This window comes from Mauremys mutica, chromosome 10, assembly GCF_020497125.1.
Source record: "Mauremys mutica isolate MM-2020 ecotype Southern chromosome 10, ASM2049712v1, whole genome shotgun sequence".
NCBI classification, from domain to species: domain Eukaryota; kingdom Metazoa; phylum Chordata; order Testudines; family Geoemydidae; genus Mauremys; species Mauremys mutica.
The window spans coordinates 35,845,574-35,867,985 of record NC_059081.1 but is presented as its reverse complement, the minus strand read 5'-3'; the positions used below and the strand labels follow the sequence as shown (position 1 = coordinate 35,867,985).

The 22,412-nt window shown below is 41.9% G+C and overlaps 1 long non-coding RNA gene across 4 annotated transcripts in view; it reads left to right on the top strand.

The window, feature by feature from the left end:
* LOC123378852 overlaps window positions 1–22,412 on the top strand; it is a 133,345-nt gene that overhangs the window by 91,521 nt on the left and 19,412 nt on the right. For 2 of the 4 annotated variants that reach the window (XR_006582760.1, XR_006582761.1), the window contains one exon: window positions 5,984–7,302. The exons of the other annotated variants lie outside the window; for them this stretch is intronic. This is a non-coding gene — a long non-coding RNA (uncharacterized LOC123378852). Of the gene's footprint in view, window positions 1–5,983; window positions 7,303–22,412 lie in introns of those variants that run through there. 4 annotated transcript variants of the gene reach the window in all.

Here is a 22,412-nt window from a genome sequence, read left to right as displayed (position 1 = left end):
GCTATGGGTGCTGCAACTAGGGGTGCTACCGCACTTCTTGGTTTGAAGTGATTTCAATTATATACAGGGTTTACAGCTTGGTTCAACGGCTCTCAGCACCTCCACTATAAAATTGTTCCAGCACCTCTGCATACGGAAACAAAAATCACAATCTCCATTTTTGTCAATATATTTTTTATCTTAAAATGACAAATGAACCTTATAGCTTTTTCTCGCTGCACATGAATACATTTTTCCTCCAGCAATCAATGTAGAAACCTGAACCGTGAACTAACAATCATGGTTAAGTGATGATATTTATTCTAGTAGCCTTAGGGTATATATCCATATAGAATTCCCCCATTTCCATAACCAGTGGAGGATACCCTTTCAATAAGCCTATGGGTGTACAGCTATGCCTTAAGTCATAATGACTCAGCTTCTGTCAGTAACCGAAACCAATTTGTCCCCATTAGAAAGATGTTGATTTGGCTACTTGATTCAGATGTTAAGGCACAATGTCTGGGTTTAGGAGTTAGAGCAGGGAGCTATTTGAGTCTGGACTCATTATTTATCTTTGGTGTTACAATAGTGCCCAGAGGCCATGACCAAAACTGGAGCCTGCTTCAAAGTCAACTGGAGTTAGGTACCTAACTCACTCAGGTGCTAGTGGGATTTTCAAAAGGGCCTATCTGTTTCTTTAGGTGCCTAAGTAAAGACACCTTTGTAAATTTGGACCAAAGAGATTAGGTGATTTGCCACTTATAAAGTCAGTGGCAGAGCTGGGAACTGAACCAGTATCTTGTAAGTCCCTGTCCAGTGCTTTACCACAAATCATCTTTCCTCCTGAATCCTATCCCAGCTCTGATGTTTCCATGTGCTCAGTTTACTCCTTTCTAAGGTGGAAATAATACTGCCTGCCTCACAGGAATTTTTGAAGCTTAATTTCTTAATATTTATAAATCACTTTGAGATTTTCGTACAAAAGATACTCCATGGCCCTGATGCTGCTCTCACACTGATTTTAAAACCAGTATAATTCTATACATCTCAAATGAGATGCTTCTGATTTACCCTAGTGAGAGAGCAAAAGCATGCCCTACAAGTGTAAAGCATTGGACAAACAGCTCTGTGCTCCATTGACTGTGTTTGTGCACAAGGAAGACAAGATAGTACAACCCTTCAAACAAAATAGATTAACAGTACCTATGCTAACTGTCAACAGCGGCACACTGCGAAGCAATGAACTAGCTTTCGCAAAGGACATCCAAAGCTTTTAAAAATCTGATTGCACCTTTTTTACTAAAGGTAGTTCAAACATGCTTTATCGCTACAGTGACTTTTTCAGAGTTAATTAGAATGCCCGCCAGTAGTCCTTTAAATAGTTCAACTGCATACAAAAAATATAATAGGGTAAAGGAATACACTCCAAATTACTGCTGTGCTCTCAGGAAAGGGTTTCTGTTGAAAGGAAATTAAGCACAATAAGGTGCTTATTGTAAGCAATCTATAATAAATGTTGTTAAAACGGCAATGTGCATTGCAAATTCAGTCATTGTGCTCACTTCAAATTGAAAACAACATACAGAATGGAAACAGTTCTATTGTCAGAGTCAGGAGACAGTCCCTCACTTTTTTCATTAATTATTTTCCTAGATTATTTTCAGCAGGACATTGTAAAAATCTGACTCTCTTCTTGTTTTATTGATATTCACCAGATAGAAAAGTTTTATTAATGAAGTGGGTTCCCTTCCAAATAAACAATTAACAGAAATCAGCATAGCTTTGTCAGTTCAACCCTCCAACTACACTAGGAGGTGAAGCTTTCAGGACCAGAAGCTGGGATTGTTTAAAGTGCTATATCCTCAGCGAGAAGTGTAAATACTTTTTGATAAACCAAATTGTATGATAGCCGTAATTCAAAATGGTATCAACTGAGGAAACATGTTTGAAACCATAGTATGCATCCTAAAGTCCAGTGTGCATGATAAAAATCAAATACTTTAAAAAATCCTTAAAAGCTACATTTAATGATGCTTAAAAACAGTTTTAAAGATTTATGAGATCATTTTATTTCATTAAATTTATTTAATTGGCAGGAAGATGTCAGAAACTGACTTCTCTGTTTTATTAATTTCCATTACATTTAAGAGTAGTGAAAAATAAAAAAGTCTTCATGGAGACAGCGGAAAAGTGGTAAAGGAATAATGTGGAACTGAAAGGAAAACACTGTCTAGAATGTTTTGGAAAAAAATGCACCTTGCACTGTACAGAATCAGAAGGCAATACTTAATCCCATTACAATGCTATGAATTTGGGGATTTACTGTGTCCTCTGATGGTTGTCTGTATTCCATACCAAGGCCCTTGATTCAGCAGGGTATTTAAATATGTCCTTGAGAACATGAGTAATCCCATTGACTCATGCTTAAAATTGGTCATCTGCTTAAAAATCTTGCTGAATTGAGGCAGAGTTCAGATATTCCTACCTATTATGAACTTCTCTTATGAGGACCTCCCTATTATCTCTGTTGAGGCCACCAATCTCAGGCCAAGGATGACTAGGAGAATCCTCAGAATCTGGAAGAGGTGCTATGTACATTTCCAGTAGAGGTTGCCTTTGAGTTATGTGAAGCTCATGCTCAGACCTCTTCCCTTTCCAGCCCAGGTACTGGAAAGCTGAGTCCTACATTCAATTTCCTAGTTTTTGCCACATTCAAAAAGAAGTTCAAACTACAGCAAATTTAAGGCAGACTTATTACAATTCACTGATGTACTATTGGTGTACCATTATACTATTCTGTCCAGAAATCTGCCACACTGATTGAATATTGATTGCAACCACTAGCAACTGATCTGTCTAATATTTAAAGAGGGACTTCAGAATTAGTGTCCCTTTGGCCCAGGCGGTTAGCCAGTAATCAGGGTCTTGCAGGTTTGTTTCCATTGGAAGGAGAAATTGATGATACAAGTCAAGTATATTTTTGGTCAAATTCTGTGTATTTACAACAAATGTACACAAAGTCCTGTTTCCCTGAATACAGAAGAAACAACTGGCAGTTTCCCTGCTCAGAAATCCCCAAGCCTGCCTTTTGCATACCCAAGGAGCAATATCTATATTCTCCCTCTCAGGGCCACACTCACAACTGTGTCTCTTGTTGGCTTTCTTCCCTCTCCTACACCCACAGCTTGCCAAACATTCCCTTAGCCCCTGTATTTGCATTCAGGAAACCCCTCAGTCCACACAGGTTCTGATCAGGCTTTGCCATTGTCTTAGACAGTGGCTTCTATTATTTCTAGCCATTATTACATAAAAGGGGCGTAATTGCTCTTTGCATTTAGCCTGAAAAAAGAGTGCTTAGCACACCCATTGGCTTTATCCAGGTCTGTGATATTCTATTTATCAAAGGACCTGTTGATTAACTCCTTCTAGCATATGGAGCATTCTTTGGCCTTGATGATTCTGTGTCCCTGCAATGATCTGTAGAGATGATTGAACTCTTCTGCAGCTCTCTGCTTCTAGGAAGTTTTCTGTTAAAACAGCTGTCACTGGTTGGCACTCAGCCACATCAGACCAGTTCCTGTGAAGCCATGTATTCAGTGAATTAGAGGCTGAGTTGGGATGACCAGAGGTCACCAGAACCAATGATCCCAGATAAAGTCCACAAGGAGTTGCTTTAAAGTATTCTGTTCCCTCCCATACCCAGAGCCCTGCCTGCGAGTGTTTTCATGATGATCCAGATGAAGTTATATTCCATGTGTTAAGGGAAGCAGATATGGAATTTCAGCATGAACTCAGTATTGGCAGAGGCAGAGATTAGCTAATGTTCAATGAAAATTCCAAGTGCATTGCATCATGATCAAAACAGATCAATTAAAAAATTCCATTAAAAATGCATGCAGAAGTATTGTTGAAGATAATATTCATCTAGACAGCAAATGCCTTACAGCGTAAGCACAGTGATAGCTGAATAGAAAGCTTATGGGTAGAGAGGCAGGTCTAGGCAGGGCCGGCTCCAGGCACCAGCACAAGAAGCAGGTGCTTGGGGCGGCCAATGGAAAGGGGCGGCGTGTACTGGTCTTCAGCAACAATTTGGCGGCGGGTCCCTCAGTCCCTCTTGGAGGGAAGGACCGGCCACTGAATTGCCGCCGAAGAATGAAGCGGCGCGGAAGACCTGCCTCTGAATTGCCGCCAATCGCGGCTTTATCTTTTTTTTTCCCTTCGGCGCTTGGGGCGGCAAAAAAGCTGGAGCCGGCCCTGGGTCTAGGTATACTTGATCCTGCCTCACTGCAGGGAGATGCACTAGAAGACTAGATGACTTACTGAGGTCCCTTCCAGCCTACACTTCTGATTCTATATAGTTCTAAGCAGCCATGGTGTGCATCACAGTGATATCTGTGGAGCCCCAAGACGGTTACATATCTGTTACTATGCTGCCGTGTTTTGCTTCTGTATATCCCCAAGTACATTACAAAAGTGGGTATTATCTCCGTTTTACTGTAAGGCATGGGGATCATAAGAGATTTCCACAAGGTCACCCCACTCTCAGTAGAATAACTGGAATGTATTTTCCTACAAAACAGTCTTTCTTAATGTTGATACCAAGCAGTTCACAGGTGAGAGACAAGTTTAGTATAAAACCATTTAACATGCAAAAAATAAATAATTAGGGTGTCTAATTGCCTGTAACTCTGCAGCTAGTGCCATGTATTTAACTGGAAAAGTGAGCTAAACTAATGGTAATTCTGAGCTGTGTCACTGCTTCCCCTTCTACTTCCCACCTTATACATCCGTTCATGGGGAGGTTTAGTTCAGGTTACATCTTGCTATAATATTTTTTCCAGATACGTAGGGAGCAAGTATTAATGCACATGTACTTCTAGCACTTATTCCGACCCCTCCGGCAGAAGAGATTAGCGCGAACAGGGCAAGAGCAGCACCGATGGCCATGTTTCCCTCACTGCTCTGTACTTCATGTGTTTTGCAGTGTGGATAAGAGGGATCATTTTACACTGAACGGAAGGGCCAATATGAAAGATGAAGTTACACCTGCTATTAATAGGTTTAATTTGCATGGATAATTTTTCTCCTTAAATAGTATATTTGGAGACATATGGTACCCACAATCCTAGAGATCAATGGAAGTTGGATGGCAGATTATGGGTACAATAAAAACTTGCACAAATTCCTACCTGCTTTCCTAAAATCTCTGTCTTTTTCTCATTCTATCTCAAGAGTGGCCAACCTGTGGCTCTGGAGCCACATGCGGCTCTTCAGAAGTTAATATGTGACTCCTTTTATAGGCACCAACTCCAGGGCTGGAGCTACAGGTGCCTGGGGGTGCTCACTGCTCAACCCCTGGCTCTGCCACAGGCCCTGCCCCCACTCCACCCCTTCCCGCTCCCTCCCCTGAGCCTGGAATGCCCTCACTCTTCTCCCCATCCCCCCACATCCTCCTGCACATCACGAAACAGCTGATTGGGAGGCGCAGGGGAGGGATGGGGAGGTGCTGATCAGTGGGACTGCCGGTGAGTTGGAGGTGCTGGGAGCAGGTGGGGGGGCTGACGGTGGGCTGCTGACATATTACTGTGGCTCTTTGGCAATGTACATTGGTAAATTCTGGCTCCTTCTCAGGCTCAGGTTGGCCACCCCGCTCTAGCTAGTCCTTTTTGTTCTCTCCATCTCCCCCTTGTGTTGGATCTGCAGATTTCTTCCCTGTCCATCTCAGTGTGTTCTGACTGGCAGCGTTTATTTAGCTAGGCTTTAATTTTAAGTAAAAGATATTGCTGAACAATTCTCCCTCTGTGAAATTTCTGATTATCTAGAAATACACACACCACGTATGGGGGGGGGGGTTGGGCATGAAGTGTTGAAAGCAGGAGTGCCAAACATATGGCTCACAAACCAGATCTAGTTCACTAGTTGTATTTATGTGGGCCCCATGGTATATTCAGATTGTGCACAATCTGAGCTTTGATTTTTTTTTTTATTTTTTTTTTTAAAGAGGAAGTTTCTGGTTTTCATGGTCAAGGAGAGAGCCGTCGAAATGGGAGCCACGTGCAGTAGATGCAGTGCGGCTGCCTGAGTATGCAGCCTTCTGGAAACAATGATTTTGAACGGTGTGAACCCTCACCCCCTACTCTGTATTAACTTCAATGGAGTGTCAACATCAGCGTCAACACTTACTGTGGCATCACTGATCATTTTCGTAGAAGGAAGACTGTGGAAGCAGGGGAAGTTAGGAATAGCTACAGGGAAGGAAATGGAAATGGAAAAATAGAGGAGACAAATATAGGGAAGAGGGAGAGAAACAGAAAGGAGGATGGGGAAGGAAGAGGAGCAAAGGGCAAAAATAGCAGTGATCCTAAGGGTGGGAATATTTTCTGTCAAAGTGATACTGAATGCAGCAATAAGATACTCAGTAAGTAACAATAATAACTAAAAGGTTACCGCATAAAAGCCATATTTTATCCCTGATCTTTGTGCAATGTCCCCTTCCTCCTGACTCTGATGGTGATTTCCTATGTGGATTAAGGGGTGTATTTAGTCCTCTATTTATACACAGCCCACTGATTTATAATGGAATTTGGCCATCTCCACCCAATGTGTTTGACATCTGATTTAGAGCAAAATTGAATCACAAGAAATTCCACAGAACCCAGTGAGTCATCACCAGGTTTATTTAAACTTACTTAATTAACATAAAATAGCTGTATGTATAATGATGTGACAATCCAAAAGCTTTATTTTCAGATAGGCATCTGAGTGTTTTTCCAGATAGCACAACAGACTTCTTTTTTCAAACACCTGTTTGGTGTAAGTAAAATTAATATAATAGAGATCAAAGAATGACTTAGATTCAGAGATTGAAATAACAATTTAACAGAGGAAAAAACCCTCATAAAGGGGGAGATGTTCTCATGTGGTATTCTGCAATGCTACAGAATTGCTGAGAGAGGACACCTAGTGGTGATTAGTGGTTCAGTATATGCACATGCCTATAAAAAAGAGTTTGTGTAGCTGCTGAAAATATGTAATAAACTTAATAATTGCCCTAAGGGGCTAACTGTTACAGCAGGCAGCTCTTTACCAAAATATTCTGCTTAGAATTTACTAAAATCCAATTGACTTTTTCATGACCACCACTTAATGATTTAAGTAGAAGGTCTAGAAATTAAGGCAAAACTTGTCTTCCTTTTCCCCTTAAGACTTGTTTTGCTAAAGGAACTAGCTTGTCAATAGAGGGTCCTTTAAAATAAGACCCTTGTATGAAAATGCTTTTAATTACCTGTCTGTAAGATCAGGAATTATTTCTTTTAGAGAGAGAGATCATAGGAAAGATTTTGATGATTTTTGTTTGTATTGGTAACTTTGTAATCAGTCATTAAATAAATTAAAATGCAAAATAAAAACAAACCCTCCATTGTTTTTCCTTCCTAGATTCATTTTGTTCAGTTCAGCCAGAGAAATTCTTACTGTTAGGATAGTGACAACTGAAATAGCAAAACTTCTTTCAAGAGATCGACTGATTGGGGCTGCTTAACACTCATATTTATTTTAGATTGGGGAGAGGTCAGTTCTCTAAAAAGATGTCAGATCTCACCATCAGGAATTCTGGGGATTTTAAGATTAAGGAGAGAGTTGTTCCTCTAGACCCAGATAGGATCCAGTAACTCTAAGCCTCTCATAGAACTTTGTGAAGGACCTGAGGCTTGTGTAACCTGAGATTTGAGCTTCATGTATGTTTTTTGGTGGACAGGTGTAAGAATGCCCATTTTATTTGGCTTTATTTTCAGATTCAGCTTGTATGCCCTTCAAATCAAACCCAATAATTCATGGGGAGAATTTATTCCATGTTCAGTTCTATTCATACTCCTTGCCCAAATACACAGCACAGCTGTAGTCTTGACATAATTTATGATGCAGATGTAAGCAAGAAAATCCAGGCAGCAAAGTCATGTTGTCTTGTGTTCCAAAAGAAATACAGGAGAGAGAATCTGTAAAAAAAAAAAAAAAAACCTCACTTAGACTTCTATAAATGTTCCTTTTCTGTCGTTTCACTAACAGCAGAAAATACAAATTTAAGACTGCGTATTATAATAGTATTCTTTTAAGAATTGGCTCATGGTAGGAATGTTTGCTGTGAGGCTGTAAATCATACTCTTACTCATCAGCTTATGAAAAATGATGGTATTAAAAAGCCTAACTGGTTTTTATAGATATGTAAGGCCAGAAAATCAATTTGTGAATCATGATAAGTAATGGTAAGTACCAGCAGCCTGGCACTTTGTTGGAACTTCAGTCTCTTTTTACCTATGTTAATAGCAGTGAGAGTAATCTCAAATTCACTCTTAGAATTCAGAAATTGATTTCCTGAACTTGCATATCTATAAAAGCCAGAAAGTGCACTTAACTTCTGCCCAGCTAGTTCAACTGTGGGGAAAATAATCCAAACAAACAGATTAGTCCTGCACTCTCAGTGCAGTGGCTGCAGTTCATAAATGACAGTAAACTGAATCACTTCTAATCCATTTTTTAAAAATAAAATAATAATTATTAAATAGTGTGCATCACCAATTCTTTTATGGAGCTGACGTCAAATATTATTTAACATAAACTGTAAACAATCTTTTCTTAGAGCGAGGATAAGTGTGAAGGTTTCTGTTTCATTATTCACTCCTGCAAGAAGAGGGTCAACACGAGACCACCCCATTGTTTCATTGCTAGCCAGCAGCCCTTTAGCCCTGGGGAAGTTAGAGTGGAGATGAAACGTGTTAGCTTTTTATCTTTCTGTTCATACTTTTTGCATATAATAGGATTCTGCAAACCTCCTTAGATGTCTCTTGTAAGAGCTATGTCAGGGCTTTAGTGTGTCCCTTTTTCATGTGATATTTCATGTGTTAAACTATATTCATGTGATATTTACATATTATGTCTTCCTATTCCTGATCATTCTTGCTATTTTTAACCCAATCTTGTGAGGTGATTAGTGCCTTTATGTCCTAAAAACATCAACTCCTTAATGGAAATATAGGGCACCCAACACCTGACAGGATCAAGCTCATTGGTGAGAGCCTAACCTTGCTCAGGCCCTTGTATACTGAATAAAAGAGCTGGAGTGGTGTACAGGGCCCTAAATGCCCCAGTTCCTGCTGGGGGAGGGTCCTCCAGCATAGACACACTTGAAGAAAACCATGCCTTCCAATGACTTCATTACAAGCCCTGACATTGGGGTGTATTGTGAGTAGGCAATGTATGTCAGGCACAGGGCCACAGCATACAGCACTGCAGAGATTCTGAGTAGTGCTGCAGCCTACAGGACAGCCCAAGGAGACTGCCGTAGCTTAGATTTGTAATATCCTTAATGCAATGTAAAGTCAAGAGTTTTACAACATGCTATAATTTTGTTATAGATCAGTCAATCCTTTTTCTGTGGGGTGAGGGTCTTACGTGATTGCTTGTATACATTTTTTCCCCCCAGTGATGAAAAACACACCGTAGTATAACATTATGGTTTAGGCCTTACAAATGTACTACATAATGCCTTGCACCTTTAGAATGATACTAACCAGGGCAGGGGTGCTGAAACATTTTTTTATAGTGGGGATGCTGAGAGCTACTGAACCAAACTATAAACCCTGTCTATGATAGTTCCAGCTCTTATGCACCAGTTTCCATCCAAGGATTCTAAATGCTTTACAAACAATGAAGTGAACCTCACAATACCTTTGTAAAGTAGGTATGTATGTACTATCCCCTTTTTACCTACTTCACTCTATACCTTCACCGAGGTACAGAGATGTCAAGTGAATTTTCCAAGGACATATAGGAAGTCAGGGTCAGAGCCAGGAATTGAACTAGTTTCTCTAGATACCTAGTGTTTTTTGATATTGCTGAATATTGTGTTAACTTTCATTCTTTTAGCATGTAAGCAAAATGTAGCTGAATTATGATTATACTATGATTACTAACCATTTCCTGATTTCAGCCACAATCCAGCAATGAGTTACTCAGATCCCACTAAAGTTAGTGGGAGCTTGCATGAGCATGCATATAGAACCCATTACAGGATAGGGGCTTTAGAGCAGCAGTTCTCAAATGTTAGCAACCCAAGAACCCCCATTTTTCATGGACCCCCAAGCTTCCCGCTCAGCCCCAGGCCCCACCCTGACTCCACCCCTGCCCCCAAGGCCCCAACCTGCCCCACCTCTTCCTGCCCCACTGCACCCCTACCCCTCCTCTTCCCTGCCTCTTTCCACCCCCTCCCCTGAGTGCACCCCATCCTTGCTCCTCCCTCTCCCTCCCAGTGCCTCCTGCATGCTGCTGAACAGCTGTTCCATGGCATGCAGGAGGCACTGGGAGGGAGGGGGAGGTGTTGATCAGCGGGGCTGGTGACCCTGGACATGATTCCATGCCCTCCCCCAAGTGCGCCCCATTCCCTCTTCTCCCCCTCCTGCCCAGTTGAGTTGATCAGTGGGGCTTGTGCACCCCCTGGAGTACCCTACCAGACCTCCAGGGGTCTGTGGACCTGAGTTTGAGAAACACTGCTTTAGAGCATTTAAAATGTCAATAGGAATGTTACACTGACTTAGGTTTTGCATTACATCTGCATTACATTACAAACTCCTAGAGTGAACAAGTAAAGGAGTAGAACAGAACTACCAAGTGCAGCTACTCCATTGATCTCCAAGGGCTCCTGACTCTCTAGCCCTGCCCCTCTGATGTACCTGCAGAGGATCTTCCACTGGATCAAAGGAAGGAATATGCTTCAAATCTCTTGCGTACACCCTTTACACCTCTCACCCCCTTTGGACCTAATGTGAGTCTCATTTGCAAGCAGAAGTGGAGAGAATGATTGGGCTCCTAAGAACTTGGATTGTCGTTCTAGCTATTTATAAAATGCTACTCACTCGAGTCTCTAACAGAGCATTTAATAGAATGTACAGTCACAGAATAAATTAAATGTGTTGAAATCTTTAGGTCACAGCATAATTCAATAGAATTCCTTCTCCTATGTCTATGTATTTGAATATGCAATCACTGAAATATACAGCTGTATTTATTTCCTTGTGCCTGCGTCACTGCAGGAAAATTAAATAGCTCAATATGCTGATTTCAAATGGTTGTGACTTTATTTGAAAACCATATTTCTTCATGCATGATAAAGGCATTGGTGTTTAATAAATAAATATAAAGAGAACAGAAGTTGTTTGGGATTTAGCTGCAATAAGTAAAAAATGAAATGTGCATCGTTACATTCTCTTCTCCTCCCTGTTCAAGTATGTGAATAACTAAGACCAAGTTGAACTCAAAGGACAGTGGCTGAAATCTTGGCCCCATTAAAATCAATGGCAATTGCCACAGACTCTAAAGGGTCCAGGATTTCACAGCATATGCTCAGGAAATTATAAGCCCTGTAGTGGAGGGTATGTAGTGGAGGGTAACTACATAGAGTTACGAGAGCACAAAGCTGTATTTTACATTCTGGTATGCAGAGGTATTGTCTACCCTGCACTGGGGCATTCAGTGACAGAACTTGGAATGGTAGCATCTCACTCAAGATGGGGAATGTATGCTGCCTGCAGCAGTCAGAAGTGGTTGTCTTAGCCTTTTCCAAAGAAAATATGATTATATGACTACAGTCTGAGCTTGAGAGTAAAAACATCCTGCTGAAGACAATAAGTTTGCTTCAGAAAACCTATAGCACTTTTATTAGAAACCATTATTCTAAAGGTTAAGACACCCCTGTACAGGAGTTGAAATTTAGCATGAATGTCTCAGACTCTGGAGATTTTTTAAATTGTTCAAAAATATATTAGAACCTTTAAAGTATCAGGAGTACACTTTCAAAAGAGACCTAGAGGATGTGCTCAGTAATTTGAAGGCTTTTGCTACTTATTAACAACATTTTACAAGTAAGTAATAAATGCCTTTGCAAATGATGCAAAATTACTCCAGATAGTTAAGTCCAAAGCTGACAGTGAAAAGTTACAATGGGGTCTCACAAAACTGGGTGACGGGGCAACAAAATGGCAAATGAAATTCAGAGTTGATAAATGCAAAGTAATGCACATTGTAAAACATAATCCTAACTATAGATACAAAAAGATGGGGTGTAAATTAGCTGTTACCACACACACAAAAAAGAGATTTTGGAGTCATCATGGATAGTTCTTTGAAAACATCTGCTCAATGTGCAGCAGCAGTCAAAGAAGCTGACAGAATGTTAGGAACCATTACAAAAGGGTTCGAAAATAAGAGAAAAAAATATAATGCTACTATGTACATGCATAAATGCCCCCACTATGAATACTGCATACAGTTCTGGTTGCCCCATCTCAAAAAAGATGCATTTGAATTGGAAAAAGCACAGAGACAGGTAACAAAAATGATTAGGGGTATGGAACAGCTTCCATATGAAGAGATTAAAAAACGGGAACTGTACAGCTTAGAAAAGAGACTGAGGGGGACATGATAGAGATCTATAAAATTATGAATGGTGTGGAGCAAGTGAATAAGGAAGTGTTATTTACCCCTTCATATAACACAAGAACCAGGAGTCACCCAATGAAATGTATAGGCAGCAGGTTTAAAATAAACACAAGGAAATACTTCTTCATACAGCCAGGGGATGTTATGAAGATCAAAAGTATAAATGGGATCAAAAAAGTTAGATAAATTCAGGGAGAATAGGTCCATCAATGGCTATTAGTCAAGATGATCGGGTTGCAACCCCATGCTCTGGGTGTCTCTGAACCTCTGACTGCCAGATGCTAGGACTGGACAACAAGATGGATCACTCAGTTAATTGCCCTATTCTGTTCATTCTCTCTGAAGTATCTGGTACCAGCCCCTGTGGGAAGACGGAATACATGGACCATTGGTCTGGCCCAATATGGACATTCTTATGCCTTCAGAATTACTGAGTACATTCCCTAGCCACCTATACTTTTTTTTTTTAAAGTACAGGCTCTATGCTTCAAAAATTACATGTAACTACTTTTTACTGGGACATTGACACTAATTGAAAATAGTTTATCTCAGTAAGACTTTTGGGCTTTGAAACTACCAAAATATAAATATCAGAGAAACAGATATCCATTGGAAATTAACTGGAGTCATAGCCTGCCAGTTTTTCAAATGCAAATGATTTGAGTATTATGTTTTTCAAGTGATTAGTCTATACATTGATTTTTACTATTAAATGGATGCTTAGATGCTCTGGTGATGAGGCCTATGTAAGTACTGTACCTAGCTTGATAGATTGCACTTTGAAATATGAGGCTCGTTCATGTTCATGTAGGGTTATTTATTGGCAAACTATCTTCTGACTTTGGTGGGGGTGTTAAATATTTTATTTAAATATTTTGAGATTCAGCTATGGAAATGGGATGGAAAAACTATAAATCAAATAATGGGAAGTGAAAAGAAAATGCCCCTGTACTCTAGTGTAACCATTTAAAAATATTTTATGTACATAGATTTAGTATTTCAATCTTTAATAATGGTATTGACTGAAAGGCATGGAGGAAATTCACAGAAAGAAATTAAATGTGAATTGCAATTTGTCTTGAAAAAGTTCTCAGATCACTTTGGATCATTTCCAGAAATACAAGGAAACTGCATCTAACTACTCCAAGAACACAGCCAAACAGGAAAGTACAAGCCAAGCTGGCTATAAGATACTTTTCAAGTGGATATAAAGTAAAATACTATTGGATATTACAGGTGACTAGTCAGTTAGGGAGAACGGATTCTGCAGTTAGGTTGTCTTCAGATCGATCTACAATCTTCATCACTCAACATCTCCTCACTTAAACATGTTGCAAAAATAGCTTTCAAGTCATCACAGTTGAAAAACCCAAACTTCTTACTGTATTCAAACACTTGGAGCTTAGCAGAAAAAGCCACAGATGCAGTTATACCAATAAATGTGAATGAACTCTAATGTAGGCATCAGAAATTTTTTCTTGTGGATTTTGTTCTAGCAGCACTGGGAATATTTTAAGGGTTTGAGGTTTTTGTTAAAGGGGGGTATCACTTAGTTATAACAGTTAGCTTTACTTCTCCATACGTAACACTCTTTACTCATAACTGAAGTGAAAATCCCTATCAGAGTGTATCACAGAGCAGTAGCAATCAGCAAAGAGGGGCTGGGATGTATCACGGAAGAGCCAGGCATGGCATATATAAAACTCCCCTTTAGTTGAAAAGAGAGAAATGATAGTTTACAAATGGAACTACCAAATTATGGAATTACATACTAACTTGTGTTATGAAGAAGCAGGAGAACTTATAGCCTCAGTCTCACTACTGGAGCCAGACTTAGGTCCCAATGAGCTCCCTGTGACTGGACCTGTTGGAGCCTGAGGTCCTGATCCTACAAACACTTATCACATGATTAACTTTAAACCTGTGAGTGTTTGCAGGGTAAGAGCCTTAGTCTTAGGGCTTGGCTACACTTGTGAGTTACAGCGCAATAAAGGAGCCCCGGGCACACTAGCTCACTCCCCATCCACACTGGCAAGGCACGTAGAGCACTCTGACTCCACAGCTACAGCGCTGCTGGTACTCCACCTCAGCGAGAGGAATAACATTTTCTGTGCCCCGGCTGGAGTGCCGCAGCACCAGTGTGGACGAGGTGTTGCATTACTGCACTCTGATCAGCCTCCAGAAATGTCCCATAATCCCCTTAAGTCAAGCGGCCACTCTTCTCGTTGTTTTGAACTTGCTGTAGGAATGCAGATATGCCGTTTGAAAGCTCCGTTTCTGACAGACGGCTCCTTATCTGCTCCGAGACAGATTAGTGTAGAGTGCTGTGTGTGAGAGAGAGAGGGGTGGGGGAGGTGGGGTCTGTTGCTGTCTGAACTTACAAGACAACATGCTGACATGCTCTCAGCCCCCCAACCCCTCGCTCTCTCTCCCCCCACATATACACAACACACCCCACCCCACCCATTTGAAAAGCACGTTGCAGTCATGTGCATGCTGGGATAGCTGCCCATAATGCACCGCTCCCAATGCCACTGCAAGTGCCGCAAATGTGGCCACCCCAGTGTGCAAGCAGCTGTCAGTGTTGACAGACTGCAGCGCTTTCCCTACTGCGCTCTCCTAAGGCGGGTTTAAGTCACAGCGCTCTACATCTGCAAGTGTAGCCATGCCCTAAGTAAACCCTACAGGGAAGGCTCCCAACAGTTCAATTCAACCTCTTCATAGAAACATTACCTATAATCCTCTATCTTAAAATATGTTTTATTCCCTATCCTTAGTTTAGTAACATGTGATGCAACTAATTAGACAACTCAGCACCATGTTCTAGTTTTAAAATAATTAAGTCCCTCTCTTTTAATTTATATTATCACAAACATCCCAGAACTACAGACCATAAGCCTCAGGGTAAGAGTCCCAACTATAAAGAGCCCTGGCCATGATTCCACTATAGGAAGATCTTACAGCAAGAAGAATATCAAAGGTAAGTAGGAGTGTTTCCTCTCTTGCTGGCCATCCTGTTAGATGACAACACACAATTATCTTAGAACAGCAACAAACAAGACATTTTTAAAGGTTTGATCATTCCTGGTGGGATGTCCAATGGGAGAAAAAGAAAAAAAAATCACAGATAAAATAGAGAGGATTGAAGGAGGCTGGTAGTAGGATTCACCCTGAGAGATCATGGCCACAGATGACAGAGGAAATTTAAGGAAAAAGTAAAATGCAGACTGTCACAGTGATGACTGTAGGGACAAAACCAGACAGAAAGGACTGTTTGAACTTTCATGCATATGGTCCAGCTCCTCTGGGATACAACTCTGTTCTACTCCAGTATGACTAGCTCTTTGTCATGCTCACCAGTCAGCTTGTGCATCCCAGAAGCCTTTGCAGTCATGCCCATCAATCAACACCCACAGCAAAGGCTGCGGAGACATAAAAGCCTGGTGGCTACCATGCAAGGTCAAATTTTGGGACCCGTGAAACCTGCAGCAATAGGACTCTGTGTTATGTTCGTTTGTTATGACGCACGTGCAAAAGTAGTTATTGAAAGGGTTATTTTTAGCCTGTTTCCATGGATAAATATAAGACATTAAGCAAAGCAAGTTTATCATCATTGTTCTGAGATATGGTGTTACCCTTCTAGGAGAATTAGGAGAGCTCTCATGAAAAAGCAGCAGAGTCCTGTGGCACCTTATAGACTAACAGAAGTTTTGGAGCATGAGCTTTCGTGGGTGAATACCCACTTCGTCGGATGCATGTAATGGAAATTTCCAGGGGCAGGTATATATATGACAAAGCATATAGAGGCTGCTTCAGTTTTCAATTCATGTCAGAATTACAGTATGAGAGAATTTTCTTTTGTATTTTTCAATAATATGTTTCAAAATAGTCTCCTGTGAAATGTTCTTTTCTGAGCTCTTGCATCCTAGATGGTTCTGTTTTTGGATTGCTCTCTTAAACACAAAATAGGCATCTGTGCAATTAAAATGAGGACTTAAATGGGGATTAATTTAAATGAGGATTATGAATAGGGATTCTAAATCTAACTACATAAATAAGGATTACAAATGTAACCCACTGCATTCATTATTGTGATTGGCAGAAATAATTTAGCAGCCAGTACAGAAATGCCACTGGAATTCTTATATTATGTGCCTTATAAGATGTCTGCTAAAGAATTCAGCTCTATCTAAAATGTCACCTTGACAAATTCAATCTCCCCATCTCAGAAAAACTACAGTCCTATTCCCCAGTCCTGCAATTACATCTGCTATGCAGGTGGGACCCCCATAATAGGACTCTGTGAAAGTCCTCCCACGTAGATAAAGTTGGAGATCATAACTCTAAACTTGTTTTAGAAAAGAACTTTTCATGACTATCTTCTTCCTATCCCATTTTCATGTTGATATGCTGATAGAAATGGACATTAGCACTACATATGATTAATTTCCATGGTTAAGGCATTTAAGGGGTTCCAGTTAAACTAAAGATCTTATAACACTGGATTTCTTTCTGTCCTGTAACACAATCTTATGACTGCTTGTGCTTAAGCCTTCCATCTGCAACACTGGAGAACAAGGCTAGCTTCCTGGTACCTCTCCACCTCATCTACTTTCCCTCTTTTTCCAAATACAATTCTATAACCCCATTTTGGCTACTTTTCCTATACCTCTTAATTTCTCCCTCAGTCATTGTCTTTGTAAGGGAAAGCGGCTGTTTTAATACCTAACCTATTGTGTCTGTGCAGCACTCACTGTTCTGCAACATATGCTACATGGTCATATTATTTAACCCAGTAAAAAACATTTTGGGGTCAGACTGTAAAGATTAGATGTAGGTGCCTAGCTGCCAATTTAGGTGCCTAAATTCAAATTTTAGATCCTTGACCTGCATAATACTGTAGATGCCTAAATGACCTAAGTGCCTAAAATTATTGCTGCTCAAGTCCTCATGGTGCCTACACTTCTGCCAGTGGGCATGTCCACAGCCATCTAAATCTTGCTGCTACCAACCACCTTGGCACCTAAGCCCCAGCAGCATCTTCAAACTAGGAATTCACCCACCTATCTTGCCTGGTCTGGAATGTAAGCCACCTACCAGATTGGACCCCACACAAAACAGGCATAGTAATGCCCACCCCACCCAATAACCCAGTGGTTAGAGCACTCAGCTGGAATGTGGAAGTCATGGGTTCCAATTCCCACCCTGCTGGATTTGTATGAAATATTTATTGGAGAAGGGACTGGAACCTGGATCTCCCAGGTGAATGCTCTAACCACTAGGCTATAAAGTCATTCTCTCTCTCAGGGCCAATGAACATTTAATTATTTCATAGAAAGTGGGACAGCTTCTACAGGAGAGACTGAGAGAACCCCACTTCCAAATACTCTGTAACAGCCCAGTGATTAGCACAACACCTGGAAGTTGTGGGAAACACATTCAAGTCCTTGCTCCAAATGAAGCAGAGCAGGGATTGAACCAGGGCCTCCTATATTCCAGGTGATTGCACTAAGCTCTGTGCTGTTGAGTATAAGGGGACACTACCTCCTCCTCTGTTTTTGGCAAAAAAGGGATGGCCTGTTTTAGCCCTACCCTTCTCTGCATTTCCTACTGGCTAGCTTAGGTGGCTCCCTGCTCAGCTTGCTGGCTTTTGTGAATCCATTTCTAAGGGTAGGTCTACACTTACCTGCCGGGTCGACGGGCAGCGTTCGACTTCTCGGAGTTCGAACTATCGCGTCTAATCTAGACGCGATAGTTCAAACTCCGGACGCGCTCCCGTCGACTCCGGAACTCCACCGGAGCGAGTGGCGGTGGCGGAGTCGACGGGGGAGCCGCAGACTTCGTTCCCGCGGCGTCTGGACGGGTGAGTAGCCCGAACTAAGGTACTTCGACTTCAGCTACGCTATTCGCGTAGCTGAAGTCGCGTACCTTAGTTCGACCCCCCCCCTTAGTGTAGACCAGGCCTTAGGCATCTAACTCTCCTCATGCATTGTACAGATCTCTTATACGTAAATCAACTGAAGCAGATTTCCTACTTCACACAGTGCCAGCAGTAACTAATTTTTAATACAAAAACATTTTCCCCTACAACCCGCCCCAACCTTTTTAAAGAACAATAATAAATTAATTACCTGAGGTGTGGTGACCATGAGAGAATCATAGCATTCAGAGATTAGTGATTAGATATTTAATCTCTTGCCTCATAACTCCCCATTGATGTGATTATCTGATAGCCCTCACTAAATCTCCAGTTATTTTTTAATACAGATGGACACAGATAACATCAATCCAAGCATTTTGAACATATTGCTGCTAAGGATCAAAAAGCCTACAAATTTAACCTGGAGCCAACCAGAATGAATTAACAGAATTTCCCACCCAACTCATTTTACCATCCATTTCTTCACAATTTGCACGTACTGTAGCCCAAAGTGCATTTCTTTTTAATGGGTATAGGAAGGGATCAAAAGTGCATTGATTTCAGTGGCTTAACTGAATTGTCCGGTTCCAAGCCTGAAATAGGTACAGAGACTGAACTACCTACTCCTTCTAGAAGTGGTCCCTGCAATATAAAGTATGCATAGTAAAGACACGCTAGCTGGGCAGTCTGGAAAATATCGCATTGCTGCCACTAGCGCTCTGTCTACCTTGAAAGAGGATTTCATTTTCCAGCATGGAAAATCCAGCACATTTCATTACTGCTAAATTCACTTGTTTGCTTAAGTTGCACTGTGATGGTTGATTAACCCGCACTCACCTATCCTCTCACCCACCCCCACCTGCAGCTCCAGAGGAGGCAAATGCCAAAAGTGGCAGAGATGAATCAGATTGCTGATTGCGATTCCAACATCTACAAACATTAAATAGGCTAATCTGGTGTCAGACTGTCTTCTAAAATTCTAAGATAGGGCAACGCAAAACACCCTTACCTGTTAATTAAGGGCTGAATCCTGTCCTATTCTTATCTGGTGCATCAGTTCATAGGGACTCCCCTTCCTCATCCTGCTTCTGCAGTACAGAATATCTTCCTCATGCTGAGCTAAAGTAGTGCTAGGACAGACAGACAGCCTGCTAACAAGCCATCAGACCAGGTTCAGAGGAGACATATTTAACTCTCAGGCATACTAGTGCAAAATGCCGTCCCCCTGCCCTGTCATGAGGAACCATATGCTGTACATTAGAGGTCTTTTTGCAGCAAACATGGTATCTTTGTACCATCCAAGGCAGGATTTAATCCTAATTTATATATAGCTGTTGCTATAATTACATTTCTATTAACAGTAACTATGACAGTCACAAGAAGGGAATCAGAACTGCGGGAAGTCAAGAGTAAAGAATATTTTTTGGTGTCTTTCTTTTCTCAGGCTTCCTCTCAATCTCCCATATTGTCCCTTTGTTCCATCTTGCACCATATGTTTGTGTCTGATGTATCACTGATTTACTGAAGTATTGTCCAGGAGTTGATCAGATATCAGTTTTATCTGAGCATGACCTGTTGTTCTGTCTGTTGTTTATACCTGAAATGTGGAAATGGTCTTTGACATAAAAAGGCCAGTGCTAAAAACCAAAAATGATGACAACCTTTCTTCATCCATCTCTCCAGATTCTACCTCTTTAATGTGGTAATAGACGCATGCACTCACCTCTTAAACATCCTAATGGAAATTTTGCTCTTGGTGCCTTTCAGATCTTTTCAGATTTTAGACATGTCTGCAGGTCACTCTTCAGATCACCTCCCTTTCAGCTACCTGCCACTTAGAATTCACTGCACATTCTTCACAATCTAAGGACACATGCACTGTTCCCCAATGACTTGGCTGTAACGAAGGCACATATGTTCTACCTCCCCACTGTCTTTTTCTTTTCAAGAGAGGAAGCCATACTGAGAGAGTGCTGGTTTTTTGGTTGTGATGAAAGTTACCTCTTTTCCTCGCCCGTCTTTCAGGGGCTGGAGTGAAGAAGGGAAATTAGTCACTGGTTTTTAATAATATCATGCACCTTAACTGCTCCATCTTCTGCTATCTTGGTGATAATGAGGCCCTTTTGCTGTAGGACTTTCTTGCAGTCATATACCCATTTTAAAATCTGACTTTGTCAAATTGTCCAGTCTAATTTGTAAAACTATTAACTACGGTGGTAGAGAAATAATGTCAAATGTTTGCTGGACTTCAGAGTTGTAGAAAAGAAGCACAGAACGGCCCCTGTCACCTGTCCTCATTGGAGACAAAGAAACAGCAGATGGAGGTGAAATATTTTCCACTTTATTCCTTGTCCTACCACTCTCCACACACAAACACCTGCAACTACAGAGTTATATAGAGATGGGATCCTCAAACTAGGGTCACAACTTCTAGGAGAGATTGCAAACGAGTGTCAGGGGAGGGCTCACAACCATCCTGCCCTAATCATATTGTTGAACGGGAGGAGGACCTGGCGTGGGAGGTGGCAGCATGGAAAAAGTTGAGAATTATTGATATAGGTGAAACAACTCATTCATGGACTTGCATTATCACAGAAGTTGCATCTGTCTCTGTAACTTGTGGAACATTTTCATACAGTAGCTTGAAATTATATCCCTGGGGATGGAATTCTTCCCCTCTGAACCCGAAAGCCAAATAATCTGTCTCTGTTCAGGGAACTGTCTGGGGCTGAGGAAGGGATGGAATTCATCCCTGTAGTGAGGCAGCGTGGCCTCCCTCTGAGTCTGATGTAGAGAAACCATTCTCCACCCCCTGGTGGGTGGAGCCAGGTAAGCCATGTCCCCATGCTGGAAGCAGTGGGGCAGGACAAGAAGTTTAAAAGGTGGGCCCTGCAGTTCAGTTGTGTGAGAGCCAGGGAAGGAAGTAAACGTCTCTTGCCTGCTACCAAGCCTTGCACACGAGACTGATCTCTACAGCACCAAGGACCCAGAGGAAGTACTGGATCCAGAGGAAGGGATTGCCAACTAACCAATACCCAGTGGAGCTACTGGAACTGCCACTGGCTGGGGAGACAGAAGAACCCCAGGAGACAGCGGTACACTCAAGGGTAGTAGGAAATAGCCCAGGGTCACTGGACATTAGTCTGGTTCTGTTGCCAGAGTCTAGGTCAGCGTATTTTGGTGTGATCTCTGCTGCGCAAGTGGTGGAGCCCTCCTCCACTGTCAGGAACCTGGGCTGGGACCTGGTGGAATAGGGTGGGCCTGGGTCCTCCTACCCCCTGCTGCCAGCCCCACCCCTGGGGTCAGCAGCCTACCCAACTTAAGCTGAACAACCTGCATTGGCTTCGACCCCTGTCCTGATGGCCAGGGCCCTGAGACTGCTAATTCCCCTGTGGAGCATTGTACTTCTAGGCACAATGTAGTGCGAGGTCATGGCCTCCTGCCGAGGCTGATTGGGAGGGACAGCCACAGACTACTACAATCCCCAACCCCTGGACCAACCACAGGACTATACACCGCCTATCCACACCCTCTGCATAGACTTTCGGTCACTGGATATGTGTAGCTGCACTTAGACTCTTAGGGTATGTCTATACTACCTGCCGGATCGACGGGTAGTGTTCGATGGATCGGGGATCGATTTATCACGTCTCGTCTGGACGCGATAAATCGATCTGCTAATTGACGCCCGTAGTCCACCTCAGCAGGAGGAGTAAGCGCAGTCGACGGGGCGCCGCGGCAGTCGACTTGCCACCTTGAGGACAGCCAGGTAAGTCGAACTAAGATACTTCGACTTCAGCTATCCAAATAGTATAGGTGAAGTTGTGTATCTTGGTTCAAACTCCCCCCCGCCCTCTTCCACTAGTGTAGCCCAGGCCATAGATTTTAAGGCCAGATGGGACCATCAAGATCATTGTCTGACCTCCTGCACATTCTAGGGCACAGAACCAGCCCCACGCATTTGTTCTCATCCCCAATACTCCCCCTCCTCCAGTGGTCTATTCAGAACAAGTGCAGAGTA